Source organism: Marmota monax, unplaced genomic scaffold (genome assembly GCF_021218885.2).
Source record: "Marmota monax isolate L192 unplaced genomic scaffold, Marmota_monax_Labrador192_F-V1.1 WCK01_AAM20220418_F8-fsc00023, whole genome shotgun sequence".
Taxonomy (NCBI): Eukaryota; Metazoa; Chordata; class Mammalia; order Rodentia; family Sciuridae; genus Marmota; species Marmota monax.
The window spans coordinates 5,905,505-5,929,401 of record NW_026692907.1 but is presented as its reverse complement, the minus strand read 5'-3'; the positions used below and the strand labels follow the sequence as shown (position 1 = coordinate 5,929,401).

The 23,897-nt window shown below is 40.1% G+C and overlaps 1 protein-coding gene across 3 annotated transcripts in view; it reads left to right on the top strand.

Annotated features, from left to right (window-relative positions):
* Window positions 1–23,897, top strand: part of Dab1 (DAB adaptor protein 1) — a 1,164,537-nt gene that overhangs the window by 718,108 nt on the left and 422,532 nt on the right. Inside the window, exon 1 of one of the 3 annotated variants that reach the window (XM_046451102.2) lies at window positions 20,841–20,975. The exons of the other annotated variants lie outside the window; for them this stretch is intronic. The gene's annotated coding sequence lies outside the window, so the exon portion shown is untranslated. Of the gene's footprint in view, window positions 1–20,840; window positions 20,976–23,897 lie in introns of those variants that run through there. 3 annotated transcript variants of the gene reach the window in all.

Here is a 23,897-nt window from a genome sequence, read left to right as displayed (position 1 = left end):
TTGGATTATTGTGGCCCTTAATTCTCCAAGTTGCTAGAGATTTGTTTTGTTTCTGTTTTTTGTTTTGTTTTCATGTGACAATATTGCCTAATGGCGAAGAGCAGTTTGGTCATTGCTTTACCTGGTTTAAAATTTTTCTTGATTTTTTTTTCCCACAAGAGTAAACTCAAGATCAACACAGTGATTCTTTTGAAGAATTCTGAATTCAAGGTGCCCTTGATAACTGGGCACAGAAAATTATGGCAACAACTGAGCACTTATAATAGGTCCTGTGTACACCTGTCTGAACCTGTGCACAATGGCTGAGACATACAGTGTGTCATACAATAGTCAACAGACCATTGGGTTATTGGGCAATTTAGGATTTGTCAGAATTCCCAGGTAGGGAGGCTGACCATGAACTTTCACATTGACATTTTGATGGGGATGCTTTGCTGTTACGTTTTTAGGGAAAGATTCTATGAACTTCTTCACACTATATTCTTTATTTTTTGCTTACAAGTTGATGGCCTGCATTATTCCAAAGAAATTGAATTATGTATGGATTGTTCAGTACACATGCTTCACTCAGAGAATGTGGAACATGCTTTTTAAAATGTAGATCAAATCTTATCACCTCTCCACTAAGAGCCCTCCAGTGATTTCTCTGCCCACAACCTTAAGGAATTCCACCTGGCTAGCAACTAGCATGTAGGGAATCTTGGTTAAAACCCCTACTACAGGGTAGGCAAGGGCTTGTCATGGGGGCTCTGAATGACAGACTAAGGAGATTCCATTTTATGCTGTAGGCACGGGGGAGCCACGAAGTGATTTTAAATAAGGGCTTTGGATTTCACATTATATAATTATCATACAATATTCTTTCTCTAGGAATCTGGTTTTTTACTGACTCCTCTGAAAATAAAGCCCACAGAAGGGGCAAATCTTCCTCTTAAAACTAATGACTGCATTGAGGCAGTAACAAACAGAGTGCACATGTGACCTCAAACAAAGGTGCAATGATTATATTTCCATGAGGCAAGAGCCACACTATTGCCCGGAGAGTGATAAATCTTCACAAGGATTTCTCTCTTTGGAACTTCTTTGAGAATGTTAACAGGGTGACTGCTGTCAGTGGAAAGGATTAAGTTGGAGAGATCTTTGAGTGGCAAAGAAGTCCATTGGGCCAGTGGCTGTGGGATGACCTTTGTCCTAATAGATTCACAAGGCTCCCTCTCTTGAACCCTGCAAATCACTCTCCCACCCCAAATACCTTTCTGTGAGGAGGGGGAATTTAGAGCACTCAGTAGCTATCTCTGTTAATGGGATGCTCAAGACATTGTCTTAAATGGTTTATCTTTCTCTCCCATTCCATGCAGGACTTTGGAATAGAGCTGGTCTTCCTTCCTCTATCACCAGTGCCTATTTGTAGAGAGTCATTCACATGGAAGGTGAATTCCATTCACTCAGGAAAGGTTTTGAATAAATAAACATATGAATGATAAAAATGTGCACTCTGTAACTGGAACCAGACATAATTGCTCAGAGAAATCAATTCTAGGGGAGGATTTTGAAGGTTCTATTCCCAAGGGTACTTAGGAGTACAATGGATAAGCCTCCATAGGTATGGGGAAATTAAGGATAGAGCTACAGCTGGAAACCTGAGAAAACGACCTGACCTTCTGGATTGTCCCCCAGCTACAATGGGATTCTCCAGATTTAGTCATATTTAATAAACCAAAGAAAATAGTATGTCCAATTCTAGCAATTGCCATACAATTCAATTTATAGACTAGTATTAACATTAACATAGGTTAATGGTGCATCTAGACTGAAAAGAGAACTGTTGGGAACAAAATGAAAAAAAAAAAGAGCATGAATTTTGTACCCAGGTGATAAAGGTTAAAATTAATATTTATTAAACTCATACCAGAATGGCTGAAAAGGTAGATGGATGAGCAATAGCATAAAAGTATACATGTGAAATAAATAAGGATATTCCAACTCCCCAGAACTATATTGTTCATTTCCATACAGAGAAGGAAGGAGAAAAGAAAGATCAATTCAACACACTCCTTTCATATTGACAGAAGTGGATGCAGTCTTTCCTGCCATGCACCATGTAATATGCATTAAACTGAAACCATAATTATTAGAGACTCCTCAAGTGGAGTGATCCCTAAGTCAGAAATTAAATGGGAAAGGCCTTAGTTCTGAAGTGAATTAGTTTATTTTATGCATTTTAATATATTTTGGGATACATTCTTAAATGAAGAGATAATACTTGATAAGCTGCTTAAATATTTGAATACTAGAAATGAAATCATAATTAAATCAAGTAAAATGTAATAATAGTAAATGTCTAACTCGTGTTGATATTCCCTTTTGGATTCCTTGGAATTTGAATGGATAAAATTTTTTATCTTACAATTCTTGGAATCTGGTTCAATATTTATTTCGTTATCAGTATGGTCCTACACATACTAACGAGTTTCATAACAATGAATGGCTGGTGTCTTTGACAACAGATACCAGCAACCATTCTAAGTGATTTTAATTAGAATGGTGTGATTGTATTTACAGAACTTATAGAGTAGATGCTGGTATGAGAATTACATAAATAAATGCAAGTTCTCTCAGTCTAAACTTGCTTTGTGACCTTGGGTTAGTCAGATAACCTTTTTCAATTCTACTATTCTCATTTATAAAAGAAGGAATTTGCCTAGCATAATCTTTAAGTTTCCTTTGCATGTGTAAGTTCCAAAAATTCATAGGCCTGTATTTTTATAAAAAGAGTTCCAATTCAGCCAGGCACAGTAGCTCATGCCTATAATCCTAGAGGCTCAGGAGGCTGAGGCAGGAGAATTGTGAGTTCAAATCGAGCCTCAGCAATGGCAAGACACTAAGCAACTCAGTGAGACCTGTCTCTAAATAAAATACAAAAAAATGGGCTGGAGGTGTGGCTCAGTGGTTGAGTGTCCCGAGTTCAATCTCTGGTACCCCCCCCCCAAATTTTTTTTAAAAGAGTTCCAATTCAGTACAAGTTAACAAATCGAACATCTACTGATTTTGACTCATTATGGTAAGTTCTGGTACACAATGATGAATGTGCATGCGTTTTCTTTGATGAATGCTCATTTGTTCATTCATCTGGCCACAAAGTTAGTGACCAGCGCTAGGAATATACAAATGACAGAATGTATTAATTTCTTTGGGCTGCTATAAGAAATTACCACAACTTTGTTGGCTTAAAAAATAGATTCTCTTAGTTCTATAGGACAGAATTCCCCAATCTAGGTGCTGGCACAGCTGTGCTCCTTCTGAAAGCTTCAGGTGGCTGCAGCTGTTCCTTGGCTGATGGCCATATCATTCCATCTATCCCTCTGTGGTCACATGGTTTCCTCTTCCATTTGACTCCTCTGTGTGTGTGTGTGTGTGTGTGTGTGTTTGAGGACACTCATAATTGGACTAAGAGCCTACCTCATCTTCACATCCTAATTTAGTTAGGTTAGCAAACCATCTTTCTCCAAACAAGGGAACATTCATCCACAGATTCTAGGAATTAAGACCTGGATATATGTTTTGAGTCACTGCCATTCAACCTACAATAGTGACCAAACAACAACAAGCAAACAAAAGCATTCCTTTGTTTGTTCTTATAGAGCTTATGGTCTACTGAAGGACAAGACATTAAATGAAGACATAATTATAAAACTAAATCACTATGTGTGTGTGTGTGTGTGTATATATATATATATATATATATATATATATATATATATGTAATACATAGTTAGTTATAAACTATAATTTGGCCCATGAAGGTTAATTTCAGGGTGCTTTGAAAGATATTAATAAAGGGACCTCATCAAGGGTGAGGAGCTGGTCAGATCTCTCTGAACAGGTGATATTTAAGTTGATCATCAGTAAAAATGTAGCTGTTGGGGCTTCAGGAGAAGCTGTTAGAGAGGGGGGCTAGACCGTTCCAAGCAAACAGAACATTACTTGCCAAAGCCTTGAGGTGGGTACCCATGTGAGTGAGAGAAAACCATTGTGGCCAGAGTATGTGGAGTAGAGCACATTGACATTGGGTCAGGTGATGGTGGACTTTGAAATGCAAACTTTTTTCAAGATTCTGAAAACTTAAGTCTAATGAGGAACCATTGATGTGTTTTAAACAGCATCATCAAGATCTGAATTATGTTTTAAAAGATGTTACTGTGGCTAGCATGTGAAACATGGATTACGCAGAGGCAAGAGTGAAATAGTGCCTAGGAGACAAATGGATCTGGCGTGGTCTGGGGTGATGGTAAGAGAGACGGCATGACTTCTCAAAGGTAGACTTGGGATGACTTGGGAAAGGACTGGCCAGAGGGAAGTGAGGCAGAGGACAGCTTCAGGGATGCTTCCTAGTCTGTTGAAGGGACAAGCATTAAACAAAAGACCACAACAGGGGAATCCATAAGATGATGAAAGTGATTTGCTTTAGCATCCTTTAATAACATTCTATAAGCCAGATGAGAGAGAAGTGATAGTGCCTGAGATAGAGTTGGGGGAGGGTTGGTAGAGTGTCAAGGAAGCTTCACTTGGGTTGGACTTCAAAGAACGAGGCAAGTGAAACAGTAAAGAAGTGCATTTCATGCTGAGGAAAAAGCTCAAGGAAAATACCTAGATATATGAAAGTGCATGGCACGTTCAGGAAGCAAGTAGGATCCCTTGAAGAGAACAACAATATTTATGTTCTCAATAGCATCTCTTTTAAATGGCCCTGTTTGTCATGGTCCATATTTCAACCCTTCCTATGACCTGGGCATTCCTACTATAAGCCCATTTGAACAGGATGTGACCATCCCAATCAGGCCACACACAGCAAAACTCAGATCCCTGTATAAACCTTATGATTGAGTAGATCCAAATATGGAAGATTCCCAATGACTAAGTGTCCTTTTTTTAGAATATGGGAGGAAATATTAACTTTTTTTTTGGAAATGGCATTACATACCCCTTATAGACTTGCTAAGTTGCATTTGTAAATGAATAACACATATTTCAAGATGCCCTGTTCACAGGGTTCATAGTCATGAACTACTGTGCTGCCGCAGGTAGTTGGAAAAAAAGCAGGGTGTCCCTGAAGTAAGAGTGACTTAGACATCTTACTCAACGTTGTTTCTACAAATAGTTGGCTCTATCCTTCTGTTTCTCAAAATCCTTTGACAAATTCCAATCACCTGAATTAGCAGTTTCCAAAAATAACTCCCATTGATACACATGTGGCAATTGTTACAGGGCAGTACTCCTCCATGGATAATGCTCAAGGCCACTGGTGCTTCTGGGCACAACTGTGGCATCTCTGCCCCTTTTCTCTCACTTAGGAAAACCTGAGAATGGAAAGCATGAGAGCAGCGTTTCTATGGGGCGACCTTGAATCTGATCTGCTATAAAAGGCTGCCCAAGGAAATGTGTGCCAACTCTCACCAATTTTATGATCCGTGACTACTTATTGGTTTTAGGTGATAGAAGCATACTCAAATCATAAAATAAAAATAAATTTCTTAATGCTTATCTGGCAGGGCTAAGATCCTTGTTTTAGGAAGTTTGAGCACCAGGCTTGACAACAGTGTTGCCACAGTCCTTCCTGGTTTTACTGTGAAATGTGGGTGCTTATTATCCCCAGGGTCACTTTGATAGAGACAGCTGAGTGGATCAAAGACAGAAATCCATGTCCAAACTAATGATTACTACTGCAGCCTCTGTTCCTGACAGCCACTGATTTGCTAGGCTACCACATACCAAGGACTATGACAAACTTTTAAAAATATTACTTTACTTAATAATTACAATAGGTGCCAGAGTTAGCTATTATTGTCCACAATCTATAGCTATTATTATTCCTAGTATTGTGTCAGATAAATGAAGCTGAGAGTTAAAAAAAAAAACTCACCCAAATTCCCATCCCAATAATATCAGAACTAAGATTAGAAATGAGGCTGTAGGATCACATTATGTATTCTTCATCATTATTCATGTTTTATTCTATATTTACAAATATATAATAACACTATTAACTGGGATGCATATAGAAGACACTATTTCTAATTACTCTAGAGACACCACTTGGAGAATAGCGTGTCTAATAGACCATCTGACCATATCTTATCTCCCTAAGACATAGGAAGACAGACAAGAACTATAGAGAATTTTGCTATAGCATACTTTAATAACATTCCATAAGCCCTTCCCTCCCTCCCCCTCTCCCTTTCCTCCCTCCCTCTCTCACTCCCCCCCCCACTTCCTTCTTTGTTCTGTCATTGGCTCTCCTGACTCTTCACGGGCTCTGATTGGACTATAGCATGAGCATTCCTAATTGGAAGAAGTTTCCATCTCTTCCTAAGGTGCTTCTCGTATGCTTTTGGTTGATGATGTTCAGTTGTGGACTTATGGTCACATGGGCCGAATCATCCTGGACGTTAATGCAGTAGCAGATGTTGCATACAGCTCTTTCTATCTGCAGTGTATAAGGAGCTTAGCATCTACTCTAAGAGATTACAATTTCAGTGGGGGCATCAGACACATAGAAAATGGCGGGGATCAAGATGATAGGTGGGTACAACATGTAAAGGAAGCAGAGAAGAGAACGAGCAGAGGAGGCTTCATTTAAATTAGGTTTTGCAGATTGGGAAGGTTTTCAACAAATAGGAATAGCAAAGATAATCCTGGAGGAGGAAACAGCATGAGATGAGGAACAGATAAAAACAAGTAGAAGGTGCCTTTAGGAAAGATCCCATTCTCCTGCGGGGTCTGATGGGGCTCACAGGAGTGCGCTGCTGAGGATGACCTATAAGATGAAGTGAGGAAACACAGAGGACCGAACCATTTCTTCTGATCCACATGAGCTGCAGCCCCACATTTGTTGAAAAGCCCTCCCTCCCTTCTTAACTCCCTCCTCATCCTGGTCACTCTTTTCACAATGACCACTGTTTTTATCTTATGCCTCTGTAGCCTTTTACAACTTCTCATTCATGACTTCATTATGTCTGTAAAGCCTCTTTACCCAGTCAATGGGGTGGTTTTGGTAGAAAGTGAGAAAAGTTGCAACTTATGCAGGTCTAAATGATAAAGGAAATAGACTGACTCAGATGATGTTAAGGTACTGATGGCTTCTGGCAGGGACGGACTTAGATGCCACAGAGATGTGATTTCTTTCCATCTCTTTGACCTCATGGGGAGCAACTTTATCCTAAGTCTGTTCCCTTTAGGATGCTAAGCTGGTGCTTCTTTAGCTATTACATTCTTCCTCCTTCATTTGGGAAAGATGAGGGAATTTTTACCTTAGTGTTTTGACTCAATCTGATGGGACAGAGTTAAATTATCTGCCAGTCCCTGCATCAATCACTCTGGACAAGAAGTTGGAAAACGTTGAGTCGTGTACTCTACCCAGAGCTGAAGGTGCAGTCAGCCTCCAAAAATTGGTGTCTTCCTCTAATGGGAATGGAGATTTGTTTTGTTTGTTTGTTTATTTATTTATTTATTTATTTTTTAGGAAGGAGGAAATGGGCCGGGCCTAAGCGGGCTACTGTTCAGTAAAGAGAGAATTGATGCACATCCTTTGTAGATAGTGTTACTTTTATTTCCATCTTACAGCTGAGCTAGTGGAGGTTCATAGTGCTGTTAGTTACACAAAGATGAAATAGTTCCCTTTCCCTACAAAGACCATTTATGTCAAGAGGAAGAATTAACTACACATGTTATCATGGAGCTTAGAAAACACAAGGATATGACTTTCCCCCACTGGATAAATAGCACAGACGGCATCACAGACTGGGACCTTGAGGATGATACTTAACTTGTCTTCTATTTTTTTTCCATAGAGGCAAATAGAGATAATAACAGAAACGACTACCTCATAGGGTAGTTTAAGTGAAACACTTATAAATATGGGCAACCAAATACCTTTCCATTCATTAAGATCAGTCCTCACAACATCCAAAGAGGGAGCAGAGGGCATCTCAGCTAAGAGGTGACCCTGAGGGGCAAGGGAGGTTGTTAGCCACAGGAAACGCCAAACCAAAATCTCATGATTCTAAGCCCTTGCCCACTCCCTTCCATTGCCCTGCGTACTTAATGAGATCCCAGCTCTCTGTATCAACGCCTTGCAGTTAATGGGATCTACACTGAAGGAACTACACATGCAAATTATTATTAGCATGAAAATGGGTAATTATTATTTTTTACATTTGCATCATCACAGATGATCTTTGTGTTAGACATTCTTTAGCAATGAATGACTGAACTAAAGGGCTTGCGGTTCATTCAGATGGTCATTAATTCTAAATAAGAAATTCATTTCCTGTCACTCATGTTGCTTAAACAATGCAAAGGGGAGGGTAACTGCAGAACTGTCTGTAAGGGCTGGCATGGAAGCTGGAAATCACCTGGCCCAGGCTTTCAATTTACAGAAAGGGAAACGAGGACCAAAAGGGGAAGGTCACACAATTCATTAGTAGCAGAGCTGGGACTAGAACCCCTTTTCTCTACTTCTATGCCAGGCTTGCCCTAAAGAGTGAATTCTGATAATCTGACTCCTATTTGCTTAGGGACTCCTTGATTATTCAGGATATTGAGGGCACAGGATAGAGAGACACTTAATGTGATAAAGGTTCCCAAATGAAAATATATTAAGACTCCTTCTCAAATTCCCCTGTGCTGTGTTAATTTATCTTGATTTTTTTTTTCTTCAATGCACTTGTGGGATAGGGGATGGGGAACAGGTATCTGTCTATATTGAATGGTCTCAATTGAGTACTTCCAATGTAAAGGTATGAACTAGAAATATTTTACATTAAAACAGAGCAAATTGCTTATGGTAACCAATGCATAATGAAGGAACACAATGAAGAATTACAGTTCAAATTACTTATCAGGTCTCTTCCATTTTCTAAGTTTTTAAAGTAGAAAATTGCACAGTATAATTACAGTAAGTTAATTTGCATTCATATTACAATTCAATGAGCAATTACATTCTTTTTATTTTAAAAAAATATTTTATAAAGTGTGATTTGCATCAGTATGTTTCCAGGAAAGAGTGGTGACTTTTTCCTTGTGAGCATTTCATGTGAATTCTACCATGCAGCTTATGTCTGCACTATAGAGTTGCGGCCTCTTCATCATTTATTTTTTTGGGACAGAGGAGAAGAGAACCCACTTTAAGTGTGACTATGGCTTTCAACCCTTAAGAACAAGAACCCTCCATAAACATTGAATATTGAGACTAAAAAAGAGAGCCGAAAGTTTTTATTATACCTGACCCTTTACCCCATTCATTTCACCCTCTGAAACTTGAATTTGTCTGTGGAATTCCTGCCGATCCATCATCCAGTCTATGATCCACCCTGAGCCAGAACCTTCTGGTGACATCTGCTTTGTCAATGGACAATGCTTCCTTTTTATGGAGTGTATGTTCATTTCTATCTAACCATTCTTGCTCTAATTAATTTAAAGGGCATTTTTTTACACATCTATTTCTGTGACAGTGCCATGAATGAAAGTGCACTTTTTATATTGGGAATATAATATTTTTTAAGTCCTTGCTCTTTCAGGATAAATACTTGAGTTGAGCCATAATAGAGTAGTGCACACAACAATTTTAGGGGCCTGTTTGTTGTTCCATTTTTCTCTGTCTGCTCTTTGTGATAAACTGAGATAAAGATAGACATACGTTAAAGTGCACATATATCGAGAATAGTTTGATAAGGTCTGATAAATGTGTTTGCCTATATAACCAACACTGCATTACAGATATAATATATTCTTTTATTCCAGAAATTTCCTTATACCCTTCTGCAGGCAATTCTTCTCTGAGCAAGTAGTATTCCATTTTTTTTTCTTATTGTAGATTTATTTTGCTCAGTGTAGATTTTCATATAGATGGAAGCATAACAATATCTTCTTTTTAGCTTCTCTTTTTTCATTCAATATGTTTTTAAGATTTGTCCATATTGCTACCTATGTCAGTAGAGTATTTTATTCTTGCTAGTAGTATTTCACTGTATGAATATTTGACAATTTGTTTAGCCGTTCTGCTGTGTGTAAGCATTTGGATGGTTTCCAGTTTGACCTATTATGAATAAAGCTGCTATAAACTTTGAAATGTGTGTGCATGTGTGCATGTTTTATTTCTCTTGGGTAAATACCTAGGAGAAATAAATATCTAAATACCTTTAAGTACTCATGAAGTGGGTATGTGTGTAACCAGATAAGAAAGCGCCAGGTAGTTTTTCAAAGGGGAAAACTGTTTTATGCTTTTACCAACAATATATGAGAGCCCCACGACCTCACCAGTTATTTGATGTTGTCAGATTTTAAAATTGTTGCCATTTTAGTGGGTGTGAAGTGGTATCATTATGGTTTTATTTGGATGTTTTCATGATCAATGGTACTGAACACCTTTTCATGTGCTATTTTCTTTTGTAATGTGTCTGTTAAGGTCTTCTGTCTATTTTAATTAGGTTGTTTGTCTTTTTCTTACTAACTAATAAGATATTTTATGGATTAAGTCTTTGTCAGATACATGTATTATGACTCTTTTCTTCAAAGTTTATAGTTTACAATTTAATTTTCTTAATGGTATTTTTATAAACTTTTTAATTAGGGCAGTATAGTTACGCATAATAGTGGAGTTTATTTTGGTGTAATTTTGCAAGCATGGAATATGATTTGCTCCAATTTGTCCCTAGAATGGCTAAATTCCTTCCTCTCTTCAGTCCCCCTCTTCCCTTCCCTTCCCACTCTATTGATATTATTGATCTTTCATATATATATATATATATATATATATATATATATATATATATATATATATATATATATATATGTACTGGGGAGTGAATCCAGGGCACTTAACCACTGAGCTAAATCCCCAGCCCTTTTTTGAATTTTATTTAGAGACAGGGTCTCACTGAGTTGCTTAGGACCGCAATAAGTTGCTGAGACTGACTTTGAACTTGGGATCCTCCTGCCTCAGTATCATCATCTAGCCTAGCTGGCGAGCTAATGCTGGGTTCACAAAAGCTGACTATTACAATAACTTAAGAAAATGACAAAGAAAGCATGCAACCACACAGAAGTACCTTTTCAATACTCCAGGGATGGCTCTGCAAACTTAAGGGTTCCTGGAAAGAGAGAGAGCCATTGGGGACACACAAAGGGAGGTTTTATGGAACATTCTATCTCCCAAAGGGCAAAGGGGTAGGATTACAAAGGAACAAGTGAGTACAACTCAACCCTACTCGAAGACCTACTCCTGGAGCCATGCCTCGTTATCCCAGCAGAGGTAAAGCCCAAGTTACTGCTGAAGGCAGTTATCATTCAGTGCCCCCAAGGCATCAAGACTTAAAGGTGTGTTCATCGAGGGCAGCTCCAGACACCTCAACTTCCAGAGCTGCTGGGATTACAGGTGTGCGCCACCATGCCCTGCTAATGTTGTCTTTTGATGGACAGAAGTTTTAAATTTTAATTAAGTCTGATTTGATGGTCAATGACTCTTGTGTACTAAGAAAACTGAACAGACCTCCAAATCATGAAAATGCATCAAAGGCTCTTTTCTAATTGTAAAATCACTGCATGATAACAATTTAGCCATTGCTTCTTGATTCTCAGACAATGTAAAGAAGAGGTAGATATTTGTTTTTCTGATGGTCCATTTGTTTCAATAACAGGTTTTAAAGGCCTTTCCTTACTCTTGAGCTGCATTAGCACCTGTGAGGACAAATCAAGTGCCTGAATGTGTGCTTATCTACTTCTGGGTTCTCTGATGTGTTCCAATGATTAATGTATCTATCTTTATTGTCATTGCTATACTGTCTTGATTACTACAGTATAGAGTAAGTCCTAAGTCAGAGTTGGATACACCCTCAAACTTTACTCTTTGTTTCCAGGATTGTTTTGGTGATTGTACAACACTTTTTATTCCCATATACATTTTAAAATTAGCCTGCCTATTTCTTTTAAAAAAATGTGCTGAAATTGTTATTGTAACTGTGCTAAATATGTATTTCACTTTGGGGATAATTGACATTTTGTCAATATCAGGTACTATAAACCATGAACATTGTATACCAGTCCACTTATTTGGGTCTGCTTTACTTGTTTTCATCAAAGCTTTGTAAGTTTTGGTAAAGAAACCTTGTACTACTTGTGTTTAATTTATGCTTAAGTATTTTGTGCCGGATTATTGTATATAACATCTTAATTTTTTTTTCAGCAGTGACTAGCTGTGCAGATTCAGTTAAAATAGTGAATGTTTCTGATTTTATGCTCACCTATAAAATGTGAGTTCTTGTTCTTAGAACAAGGACAAATGATATACACAAAATTACATAACTACAATAAATACCTTTCTGGGGAGCTCTAAATATTAAATTGAGTAATATATAGAAAATGAATATTACAAGACTTAGACTATTAGATAGATTTATTTTGATTGAAAGTGAAAATAAAGTCCAGTAATTCAAATTTCCTCACATAATACAGGGAACGTGTTTACTCATCTAACAGAAAGTTGTAGGGGAAAAAGAATAGTTTGTTTCAGGCAATACTAACCTTCAGTGATGTCCTCATAATTGTCTTCCCATCTCTTTCTCTTCTGCTAGCTTTACTCCCTGAAGGCTATTTTCCTAGAGCAGGTTCTTTAATCTGTAGACCGAATACTTTCCAGTTTCTAGTCCAATAGGAAGGAGAATGCACTTTCCTCAGCTGCTCTGTCAAGAGGACACAGTTCATCACCACAGTTCATGGAGATCATCCCTTTAATCCTCTCCAAATTGTGGCCAAGAAATATGCTGCCCTGAGTCACCTGTCTATCCCTGCAGACTAAATGTAAAAATAATAATAAAAAATTACTGGGTGGAGAAATGGTTTGTCAGTGAAATCTTGATGTTGTGACAGAAGAAGGAAGAATGCTCCACAGAGAGAAATGTCACAAACTTGGCATACCTCTAACACAGAAGCCACAAAACATGTGGCAGCTGTAGTATACGCTATGCTGACTCTTCTCAGCTCATTCTTACAGTCTCCCAGCAGTGCCAGCTCCGTCATTTTTTGGTATCTTTTAGTCTACTTCTTTTTTCAAGACTAATATCACCTTAAGCTCCATTTTATAAGTGAAAAAATTGGGGGTTTGTATTGGAACATAAGAGTCCTTTGACAATCACTTAAACTCTCCACTTTGTTTCTAGTGTACATTTAGCTAAAAAGAGCAGACCGGAGGTATAAATATGATTCCCAGTGTTGCTGCTCTCCTCTACCTTCTCCTTAGAAAAATAAAAGAAATGCTATTTATAGCTACTATAAACCAGAGTCAAGTTTTGTAATACTGCCACACAACCTTTTCCTGGGAATCAAGCAAGGCCAGTATCACAAAATAAGGGATCTTCTGTGTTCATGAAGCCCAATAGAAATATTTTTTTCATTGCCTTTTTGACCTCACAAGAGAAATAGCAACTGTATGTTTTATTTGTATCCAAGGCATACAAGAAAAGTAATTGAAATGTGGTTGATATAAGGGTTACAAAATATTTTCTTCTTCTTTTTTTTTAAGTGGATCCCTTTCTATTCATTTGAAATTCTAAAATCCTAAGAAGGGTAAATAAGATCTTTTACAATTTGTTCATGCTTGCTGCTTTAGAATTAATTATATTTATTCTAATATAATTATATTGATTCTCTACTGACCCGCTTCTCTCTGTTTCTCACCCTGCCCCCTGCTTGGCCTGAAATGTCTTTCCCTGCTTCAGCTGGGTATCCAGTTATCTTTCAAAATGATGTTACTTGCTTCATGAAGTCCTCATAACATCTCATCACGGGGTGAGTGCCCTATTTGGCATTCTCTTAGCTTCTTGTTCTTGGCATTATCATAGCATTTATCTCAATACAATGTGGTGATATGTTTAAGGGCAAGGTTTTGTTTGTTTGTTTGTTTTCCTTTCTCTGCCAATGCCTACCATTGTGCTAGAGGGCAAGCTTTTTTTAAAAAAATTAAAAACATTTAGTTTTTATTAAATTTTAATGAAAACTAAATGTTTTTAATTTTTTAAAAAATGTTTACCCTATAGCATCAGTAAACATTTAAAAAAAATTTTTTTACAACTTTATTTATTTATTTTTATGTGGTGTTGAGAATGGAACCCAGTGCCTCACCCCTGCTAGGCAAGTGCTCTACCACTGAGCTACAACCTAGCCCCCAACATTTTTTTTTTTTTTTTTATTAAAGGAGTAGAATTTTCTTCTCAAAATACAGAATGTACAGATGAACTTGAATAAAAGGAACAGCGAGAAGCTTATGCACCTTTGTTTTTAACCTTTGAAATTTCGTGATTTCTGTGGATAGTATACTTTGAGCACATGATGGCTCTAATAGGTATGGTAGGAATATTCCTATAAACATTATCAAAATGTATTAATTTGAGAGCTTTATGTGTGCATAAATATTACCATTTTCCTGGTATATGCAACCATTATACACTGTTTAATAAGTACTGGCTATGTTATAATTTATTTTTGAAAACTCCAAAGCTAAGGAAATAATTCTATTTACAATAGCATAAAAAAAGAATAAAATACTTAGGAATAAATTTAACCACAGAGATGAATTCTTTCCTTGCTGAAAATTATAAAACACTGTAGAAAGATATTAAAGAAGATACAAATAAATGAAAACAAGTCCCGAGTTCATGGATTGGAAGAATTTGTAGTGTTAAAATGCCTATACTTCCTAAAGCAACCTATGGATTCAACACAACCCCTTTCAAAATTCTTTTATTTCACAAAAATAAAAACAAAATCCTAAAGTTCATATGGAATCCCAAAAGACCCTGAATAGCAAAAACAATCTTGAGAAGAACAAATCTGGAGGCATGGGATTGGATTTAATTTAATTTGATTTCAAAGCATACTAGAAAGCTATAGCAATTAAAACACCACCATACTGTCATCAAAACTGATTGTGGCACATGCCTGTAAACCCAGTGGCTTCTGAGGTGAAAAAGGAGGATCCCAAGGGCAAGGTCAATCTCTGCAATTTAGGGAAGCACTTACAAACTTAGTGAGATCCTGTCTCATATCAAGCTAGAAAGCTTCTGCACAGAAAAGGTAACCCATGGAATGGGAAATGAATAATTATAAATCATATGTCTGATAAGGGTTTAATATCTAAAATATATAAGAAGTCCATACAACTCAATAGCAAAGCACAAATTTTAAAAATCAGGCAAAGAACCCAAATACACATTTTTTTTTCTCCAAAAAGACATACAAATGACCAGCAGATAATAAAAAGTTCTTGGAAGTGCAATCAAAACACAATCAAAACATATATAGTGGAGGAAATGGGGGGATTTGGGTCAAAGGCTGCAAACTTTCAGTTATCAGATGAATAAGTTCTGGAAATCTAATGTACAATGAGAATGAATCAGACATAACTTTCCTATGTTTATATTTGAATACACGCCCAGTGTAACTCCACATCATGTACAACCACAAGAACGGGAAGTTATACTCCATGTATGTATAATATGTCAAAATACACTCTACTATCATGTATATCTAAAAAGAACAGATTTTAAAAATAAAAAAACACCATGAGATAAAAACTTACCCCTTTTAGGATGGCAATTATCAAAAAAGTCAATAATAACAAGAATTGGCAAGGATGTAGAAAAAGGCAAACCCCTGCATACTGTTGGTGGGATTAAAAATTGATATACTCACCTTGGAAAATAGTATGGGAGTTCTTCAGAAAAGCAAAAGGGTAGCAAGAAGCAAAAATATAACAGTATCTATTCCAGCAATCTCAGTCCTGGGAATATTTCCACAGGAAATGGTACTTAATTAATCCCAGTATACCCTGCAGAGTACCTGTTGAGAGGTATATGGATAAAGAAAAGGGGCCATATAGCTCCAAAGGAGTATTAGTCTTATAGAAGAAGGACATCCTATCATCTGTGACAACATGAGCCTAGAGGACATCATGCTGAGTGAAAAGGCCAGACATGAAATTCAAATTCTGCATCATCTCACATACATGTGAAATCTGAAGAAGTCAAAGTTATAAAGACAGATAAAAGAAAGGTGGTTGTCAGGGACTAGAGAGTGGAGGAAATGGGGGGATTTGGGTCAAAGGCTGAAAACTTTTAGTTATCAGATGAATAGGTTCTGGAAATCTAATGTACAGCATTGTGAGTATATTTAATAAGAACTGCATAGTTTTTAAAAAAAGGAGTAGATTGTAAGTTCTCTCATCACACACATAAAAAATAGTAACAATACTATGTGAGGTGATGCATGTTATTAGCTTGATTGTGGTAATCATTTCATAATGTGTACATATGTCAAAACATCACATTGTACATCTTAAATAGATACAGTGCTTATTTATCAATGTACCTCAATAAAGCTGTAAGAAATAAAACCTGTAGTGCAAATTCATTTTATTATAATCCATCCAATGAAAGGAATGTTGAAACAATTGTAGGAATAAATGAAATTTTATATAATATATGAATTGTCCATTTGCATTCATTCCTTTGTAGGAGTTACTGGGAGTAAGATTTATGATTTTTCACAGTGAGTTTTCTTTCAATTATTGGCCAGTTTCAAACAGTATTTATATAAGCTCCCCACTTTGAGTTCTTGAGAATCATGTGCAGAGGGCTCACCATGAGAAGTTCAAAAACATGCCATTTTGTCTAACTGTATTCTATTCATGCCCATGAGTCTGAATTCCTCAAAGTCAGATTCTGTTTCTAATTTGTCACCATTATTCTCAATGACTAGCACAGTGTTTGATATATACAATGGACTCCATCAAGGATTCTTGAATTAAAACAAACTACTTCGGAATTATTCTGGAAAAAATACCAGTATTTACTGGATGACTTATTTGATGTCAGTCATGTCCAACATATTATCCCATTTAAGGCTCACAGCAATCTCGTGAAGGATGTATTATTCATCAACACTACAGAGTGGAGAATTTGGAAATAGAGAGGTAACCTGTGAGAGAAGAAGCCAGCCCATCAGATCCCAAAATCCATGCTCTATATTTTACAATAAGAGTGCCTCCCTCACTGACATAAGATATATGATAGGAGAAAAACTCCTAAATGTGCCTAGTATATAAATAACATGCATCTTTGCTATTATTATTATTTGCTATTTCTCAAAGTAGGTGATAAAAGAATGTTTATAGCTTCCCCCCCCCCCAAGCCATGCTTATGACATTGGTATTTAAAAAGAAAAACAACACCTTAACTTTTAGATAAGTTATTTTTTTGACATGTTTAGTATAACAACAAAATATTCCTTTAAGAGTGGATTTAGTTTAACCCGGAAGGCCTTTGGATCCTTGGCATGCAATTCGCAACTATAGATCATGCTTTCTTCCAGCCTGGACTTGGGAACAGCTGCTTGTTGCCCATGTTGAATTTTATGGGAATTTGCCCAGTTTCCTTGGTGGACTTTTTACATTCTCTTACATTTCCATTACTTGACCAGCTCAGCATCCCTTCAATTCTGTAACCACAATGTCAATTGAAAACAGATCAAGGTGGAAGGCAGGTGAAGATCACATCTCTTGCATGCAACATCTTAAAATGCATGTAAATGGCTTTGGTGTTCCTAAAGCATTGGGAACATTCAAGTGTTTAGACTGAGTCAGTGAAAAAAAGCAGGACCTATGCTCCGTTGTCCCAGGTTTGACATTTCTCCAGCCACTTAATTTGTCCAGGAACATTTCACTCTTGATTTCTCAGATTCTTTCTGTTCTCTTGGTCTTGATTCCAAGGGTATGCCTTTATACATGAAGAAATTTAAATGTTTTATTCCTCTTAATGGAGATGGTGACCAGCCTGAATGTCCTACACAATGCAGAAGAGTTCCTGGTGGTAACTCATCCTACTTTTTACAACTTTGGAAAAGTTGGAGAAACTTGAGCCAGTTGACCTGGTCCCCACTGTTAGATCTGCTGTTCACAGAAGAGGTAGTAAAAAACTGAATGTTATTAGGGATAGCACCTCCTTCCTACCTTGTTGGGAGTTTCCTTTGATCAACTATTCTCCCAAGATTGCATCCTGTCAATGACCTCACAAATTTTTCTTGTCTCTATGTAAATTGCTATCTTTTCAGGAGGTGCCTGACAGTCAAGTTTGCCAGGGCTTCCATTTGTACAGAAGCTGTTATTATGGAATAAGTTTAATGGGTCGTGAATTTTGTGGAAAAAGGGAGGGTCTCTCCATGACTTTGTATGTACCACTCATGGACCTAGTGGCTCTACAAGGAGTGCATTAGGGTAAATATTTTTAGCCCATTGACTCTGGAGATAATAACTGAAAATGCTTCATTAAATTTTCATGGGTGACAGAAACTACTAAGGGAAAGGGGAGGGGGGGAACAACCAAAAAAAAAAAAAACACCACCAACAAAAAAAGTCCACCACATTGGCTTTATTATTACACAGCTGGAAGACAGAAGTGTGGCCCCTGAAAAGAATAAAATAAACTTTTTTTAAAAAAAATTGATTTTATTTTTTAAATACATGACAGTGGAATGCATTACAATTCTTATTACATATATAGAGCACAATCTTTCATATCTCTGTATATAAAGTATGACCATACCAATTCATATCTTCATATATGTACTTTGGATAGTGATGTCTATCACATTCCACCATCATTGCTAACCCCCTGCCCCCTCCCTTCCCCTCCCACCCCTCTGCCCTATCTAGAGTTCGTCTATTCCTCCCATGCTCCCCCACCCTACCCCATTATGGGTCGGTCATCTTATATCAGAGAAAACATTCAGCATTTGTTTTTGGGGATTGGCTAACTTCACTTAGCATTATTTTCTCCAACATCATCCATTTACCTATAAATTCCATGATTTTATTCTATTTTATTGCTGAGTAATATTCTATTGTGTATATATGCCACATTTTTTAATCCTTTCATCTACTGAGGGGCATCTAGGTTGGTTCCACAGTTTAGCTATTGTGAATTGTGCTGCTATAAACATTGATGTGGCAATGTCCCTGTAGTATGCTGTTTTTAAGTCCTTTGGGCATAGACCAAGGAGAGGGATAGCTGGGTCAAATGGTAGTTCCATTCCCAGTTTTCCAAGGAATCTCCACACGGCTTTCCATATCGGCTGCACCAATTTGCAGTTCCACCAGCAGTGTATGAGTGTGTCTTTTTCCCACATCCTCACCAACATTTATTATTGTTTGTCTTCATAATAGCTGCCATTCTTACTGGAGTGACATGATACCTTAAAGTAGTTTTGATTTGCATTTCTCTCATTGTGAGAGATGATGTACAAGAGACTCTGCCTCTAATAAAAGAAAAAGTAGACCCTAATCTTCATCATGTGGGATTAGGCCCCAACTTTCTTAATGAGACTCCTATAGCACAAGAATTAAAACCAAGAATCAACAAATGGGATGGACTCAAACTAAAAAGTTTTTTTCTCAGCAAAAGAAACAATCTGTGAGATGAATAGAGAGCCTACATCTTGGGAGCAAATTTTTACCCCTCACACATCAGATAGAGCACTAATCTCTAGGGTATATAAAGCACTCAAAAAAGCTAAGCACCAAAAAAAAAAAAAAAAAAAAAAAAAAAAAAAAACCCAAATAACCCAATCAATAAATGGACCAAAGACATAAACGACACTTCTCAGAAGAGGATATTCAATTAATTAACAAATACATAAAATAAACTTTTTAAAGGAACGCTTGGGGCAGCACTTAATTTGATTCCCATCCACTCCCAATAGGGCCACTGGAAGCAGGTATGCTGTGACAGGCATTGACCAAAGTTGAATTCAGTCTCAGGGTGAAAGAGTTTTCAGACTAATACAATATTTTCTGCGATTTGGTGTTCCTAGGAACTTTATTATAAGTTAGGATCTGAAGTAGGGAGCGGTGTATATGATCAATGGAGTCTTCTGCACAGGTTCTGATCTGAAGGTGGTTTACTCCAGAGCACTCCAAGAATGGAGCATGTGCGGGTAGAATGAACTGGGGAAGAAGTAACTGGGACCTGCACACCCTCAGGGGCACGGGTCTCTCATTAGGACTGATGAAAACGTGGCAGTTGCGAAACCTCTCCCTTCCCCAACTTTGGCCCGGAAGCTTCAAAGCTTCAGTGAAGACCACAGCCACCCAGCCACCATTGGCCGCTGGGACCGAGCGCCCTCTCCTGCCAAGGGACGTGGGGGCAAGAGGGAGAACCAACCTTCTTGTCTTCGCCCACTGGCACTCTTTAAGCTTGGGCATGAGTATGTTTAGAGGTTTGGGTAAAAGTAGACCTCAGAGAAAAATGAGAGGCTGGGCTGGGGCTCTTGCTGGTAACGGTGGCGCAAAGACTGGATACTTTGTGAAACCCTCCTCTCCCTCCTCCTCCTAGCCAGCGCAGCTGGGGCGGGGACCCCATGCTCTCTGCTCGGCTCTCCACGCTGGGATGGGGAGTGAGCGCAGGGGCTCTAGAGACGCGACTGCAAGCCGTGGCGCCCCCGCTCGCTTGCTCGCTTCCTCCTTCTCGGCGCCACCTCGACTCTTCTAAGCTCTCAGAGCGCACTCGGGCAGCGCGGAGAGCGACCGGGAGGAAGCTGGTGCCGGGAGGCTAAAGGCGGAGGTGCGCTGCGGTCGGCCAACCGGCGGCGGCCAGAGAGCGGGCAGGTGAGCGGCGCCGCGGGGCGCCGGGCGGGCGCGGGGCGGCAGGACGGCGGGGCGGGGGCCGCGGGAGGAGGCGGGTCTGCGCGGGCCCGGTCTCCTCCCCCTGCTCTGACGCGGGGCCCGTGGCTCCCGGGGAGGATGGACCCAGCTCTGCGCTCGCCGGGGCTTCCCCGGGCTGGAGAGCGCGCCTGAGTGCCGCCGCCCGCCGGGCATGGGGAGCCGCTTCCTGGGCGGCTGCGGCAGAGGAGGAGGATGCTCTGGGCGAGCCGAGGTGAGGCGCGGCGGGGGCACGGGGCAGCCCTGGAGTTCAGCGCGAGCAGGTGCCCGGCGGGGACACTGCGCCAGCGGGCCCGGGTGGCTCCTCTGGACCCTCTGAGCCAGTGTGAGAAGGAGGGCTGTCGGGGCGCGCCTCTTGGGAGTTTGGCTAGAGGTTCTGCGGGATGGCGACTGCAGCAGTTTTCGGCCCTCTCCTTCTACTTACTGGGAGGCAAGGGGCAACCTCTGTTCACCCCCAATCTCCCACCTCATTTCCCTACTTCTGACCACCGGCGATCTTCTAGTCTCAACACACTCATCTCTCTCCAGGACCCCCTGCATCCTCCTCCTTCCTGCGGTCCCGGCTCTATCGGTCCGAGCTTTCTTTCTCCCACTCCAGAACCTGCCCTGTGCTCCTCAAACCACTTCCCAGCCTCGCTAGTGGCGCCCGGGGGCTGGACCCTCTTCCCCACTTGGCGAAACCCGGTTTCTCACTCCTCTACTTCATGGCAGCGCTGCGGTCCTGCCTCGACCTCTGGGAAAACCGGATCTATCCCAGTGACCCCAACCCCTTGGCGAACACTGTCAAAGCTGGATCTCGTGTTCTTCGGACCCCAGCCCTTCTTTGGGTTGTCTATCGCCTCATTTTCTGCCGTTTGTCCATTCCCCGGGTCTCTGGCTATCCCGCGGCTCCCCTTCCATCCTCACCAGCCCGCACCGGTTCTCTCTGGGCTTCTGACTCCACTCTCTGCCTCGCGTGTAGAATCTTTTTTTTTTTTTTTTTCCTTACTGGGGAAAGTTTAAACCCTTGTGATTCTAGTCATAAAGGAACCATAAAAGGGGATCTCAACCGCCTAGAGAATCCCGAATTCAGGGAATCCGGAGAAGCAGGGAGTGGAGTCCTGGCATCGGGAAGGGGCAATGGTTGTACATACAAAGTGAATTTCCAAACCCCGGCTAGTTGCTGCCTCCGCTGGCAGCGTCCCGCGGAGTATTATTGTGAGCCCTGGTGGGAGGGCGCTTCTTTTCTCGGCACTTTTTAAGGCACTTTTTTTTCCGCCTTTTCCTTTTCTTTGGTGGTGCTGGTGGATCAGTTGGGGAGCAGTGGGCACAAGGGAAAACTGCATGGCGAGGCCAGTGCCACTTGGCTAATGCTTTGCCTCCTCCTGGACCCGCCAGACTGTGTACGTTTCACTCGGTGTAAACTATCCCCAACCCCCAACTGCATCACACAAGTCCTCATTGTTGGGGGTCTGCTGGGGCACTTCCGCCTAAGCTGGGAGAGTCTAAAGGAATGGGGTGGGGGTGGGGAAGCCTGGAGCGATTGGAGACCGCCGGGCTTTCGGTGGCAGCCGGAGTAGAGAGCGCCGCGGCGCGGGCATCTGCGCGCTCGTGGAGTGTGTGTGTGTGTGTGTGTGTGTGTGTGTGTGTTGCAGAAGCTCGGGTGCCTATCCGCGTGGGTGGGTGCCTCCATGTGCGTTTAGATGTCCGCTCACGCCTGTGTTGAGCTGGGTTAGCAAGAGGGGCAAGTGGGGAGCCTTTAGAAGGAGTGCGCCTTTCTGTGCCCCGGGGCTGGACGCGCGGGCGAGGCCTCCTCTAAGGCGTAGGCTACAATGCTTCTCCCAGCGAGCCCGCGGGGACCGGAGCGAGAAGCCTCGCTGCAGCTTCTTCTGCCGGCCCCCCTCCTGCTGGCCGGTGAGACGCACTTTCACAATGTTGATGGCTTTGAATAAAGGCCTGGTGGGGGTTCCGCTGAAGCTTCACAACACTTAACATGTTTTCAAGTAATCATATAAATTAAAGGTGGCTTACGTTCAGAACCTCCTAATTATCCGGTTCACGTTTGTACATTCATGTGCCAATTATAGGTCTTCGGGAAATCCATAAAATTATAAACCATCCCCACCCCCTGAATTAGCACCCATTGTTTTTATTATCTCAGCGATGAGTGATTTGGGATGGAACCCTGAATTGCACAGGCGAAAAGATCCAATGGATTGGGGGGAGAGGTTAGTTGGAGTACCAATGCTCCACTACCTCTTCCCCATCTCTTTCGCTCCCTGTCCCGACAAGGCTTGGTAACAATTCTGGAAACTGAAAGGGATCAAAGATTTTCTTGATTTCCCATTGAGAAGGGCGACCTAATCAAAGCTGCATAAAAGTCAACTTCTAAGCAATCAGAAATTGTCTGCTGATGTCCTTGATTGAAACCCTAGCATTCAAATGGAGTATTGAAGAACTCGCAGGAATGGCTTTTGAAGCGCTATTGTTCTTTTCCATACACAGAAACCCTCTTCAAGGTTTAGGAAGTTCAAAATGCAGTGATTTGAAAGGACTGATGTTGTAACTATTTGGCAACGCTGGCAGGATCGGCGGGGATGAGGGAAGAGGCCAGGTGGGAAGTGCAAAAGTGTTGTTACTATCTTCTTGGGAACAGTGGCTCTCAAGTGGGGGGTTCAGCTCTACACATCAACTTGGCAATTAAATCTCTTCCTAAAGCGGATTTAGAAGATGATTTTTAGTAGTTTTTTTTTTTTTTTTGATGGTTTGCTTAAGGTCTGAATAGGCGTATCTGAAACATTTAATCATGTTCATTGTATTCAACAATAAAATCTGAATAAAAATTACTTATTGTTGATGAAGCTCATCTCTCAAGCTGTTTCACAGTATGTCTCATTTGCAAGACACACCATTGTGTGAGGCTGCAGGGAAGAGATTGTATCACTTATTGTTCATTTTCTCCTCCCAGAGCCAGAGAGGAATATGGTTCTTCACTCCCCTTTGCCCTGTAAAGTAATTTTTCTTAAATGGGTGGGTGTTCAGCTTGGTACCTAATAGTACCCATCTAAAAATGGCATTTGGTGGATTTCTGAGGCTTGGAGCCACCCTGCAGGCAGATGAAGAATCTATTTGAGGCAGCAATTCATTTTGATATTTC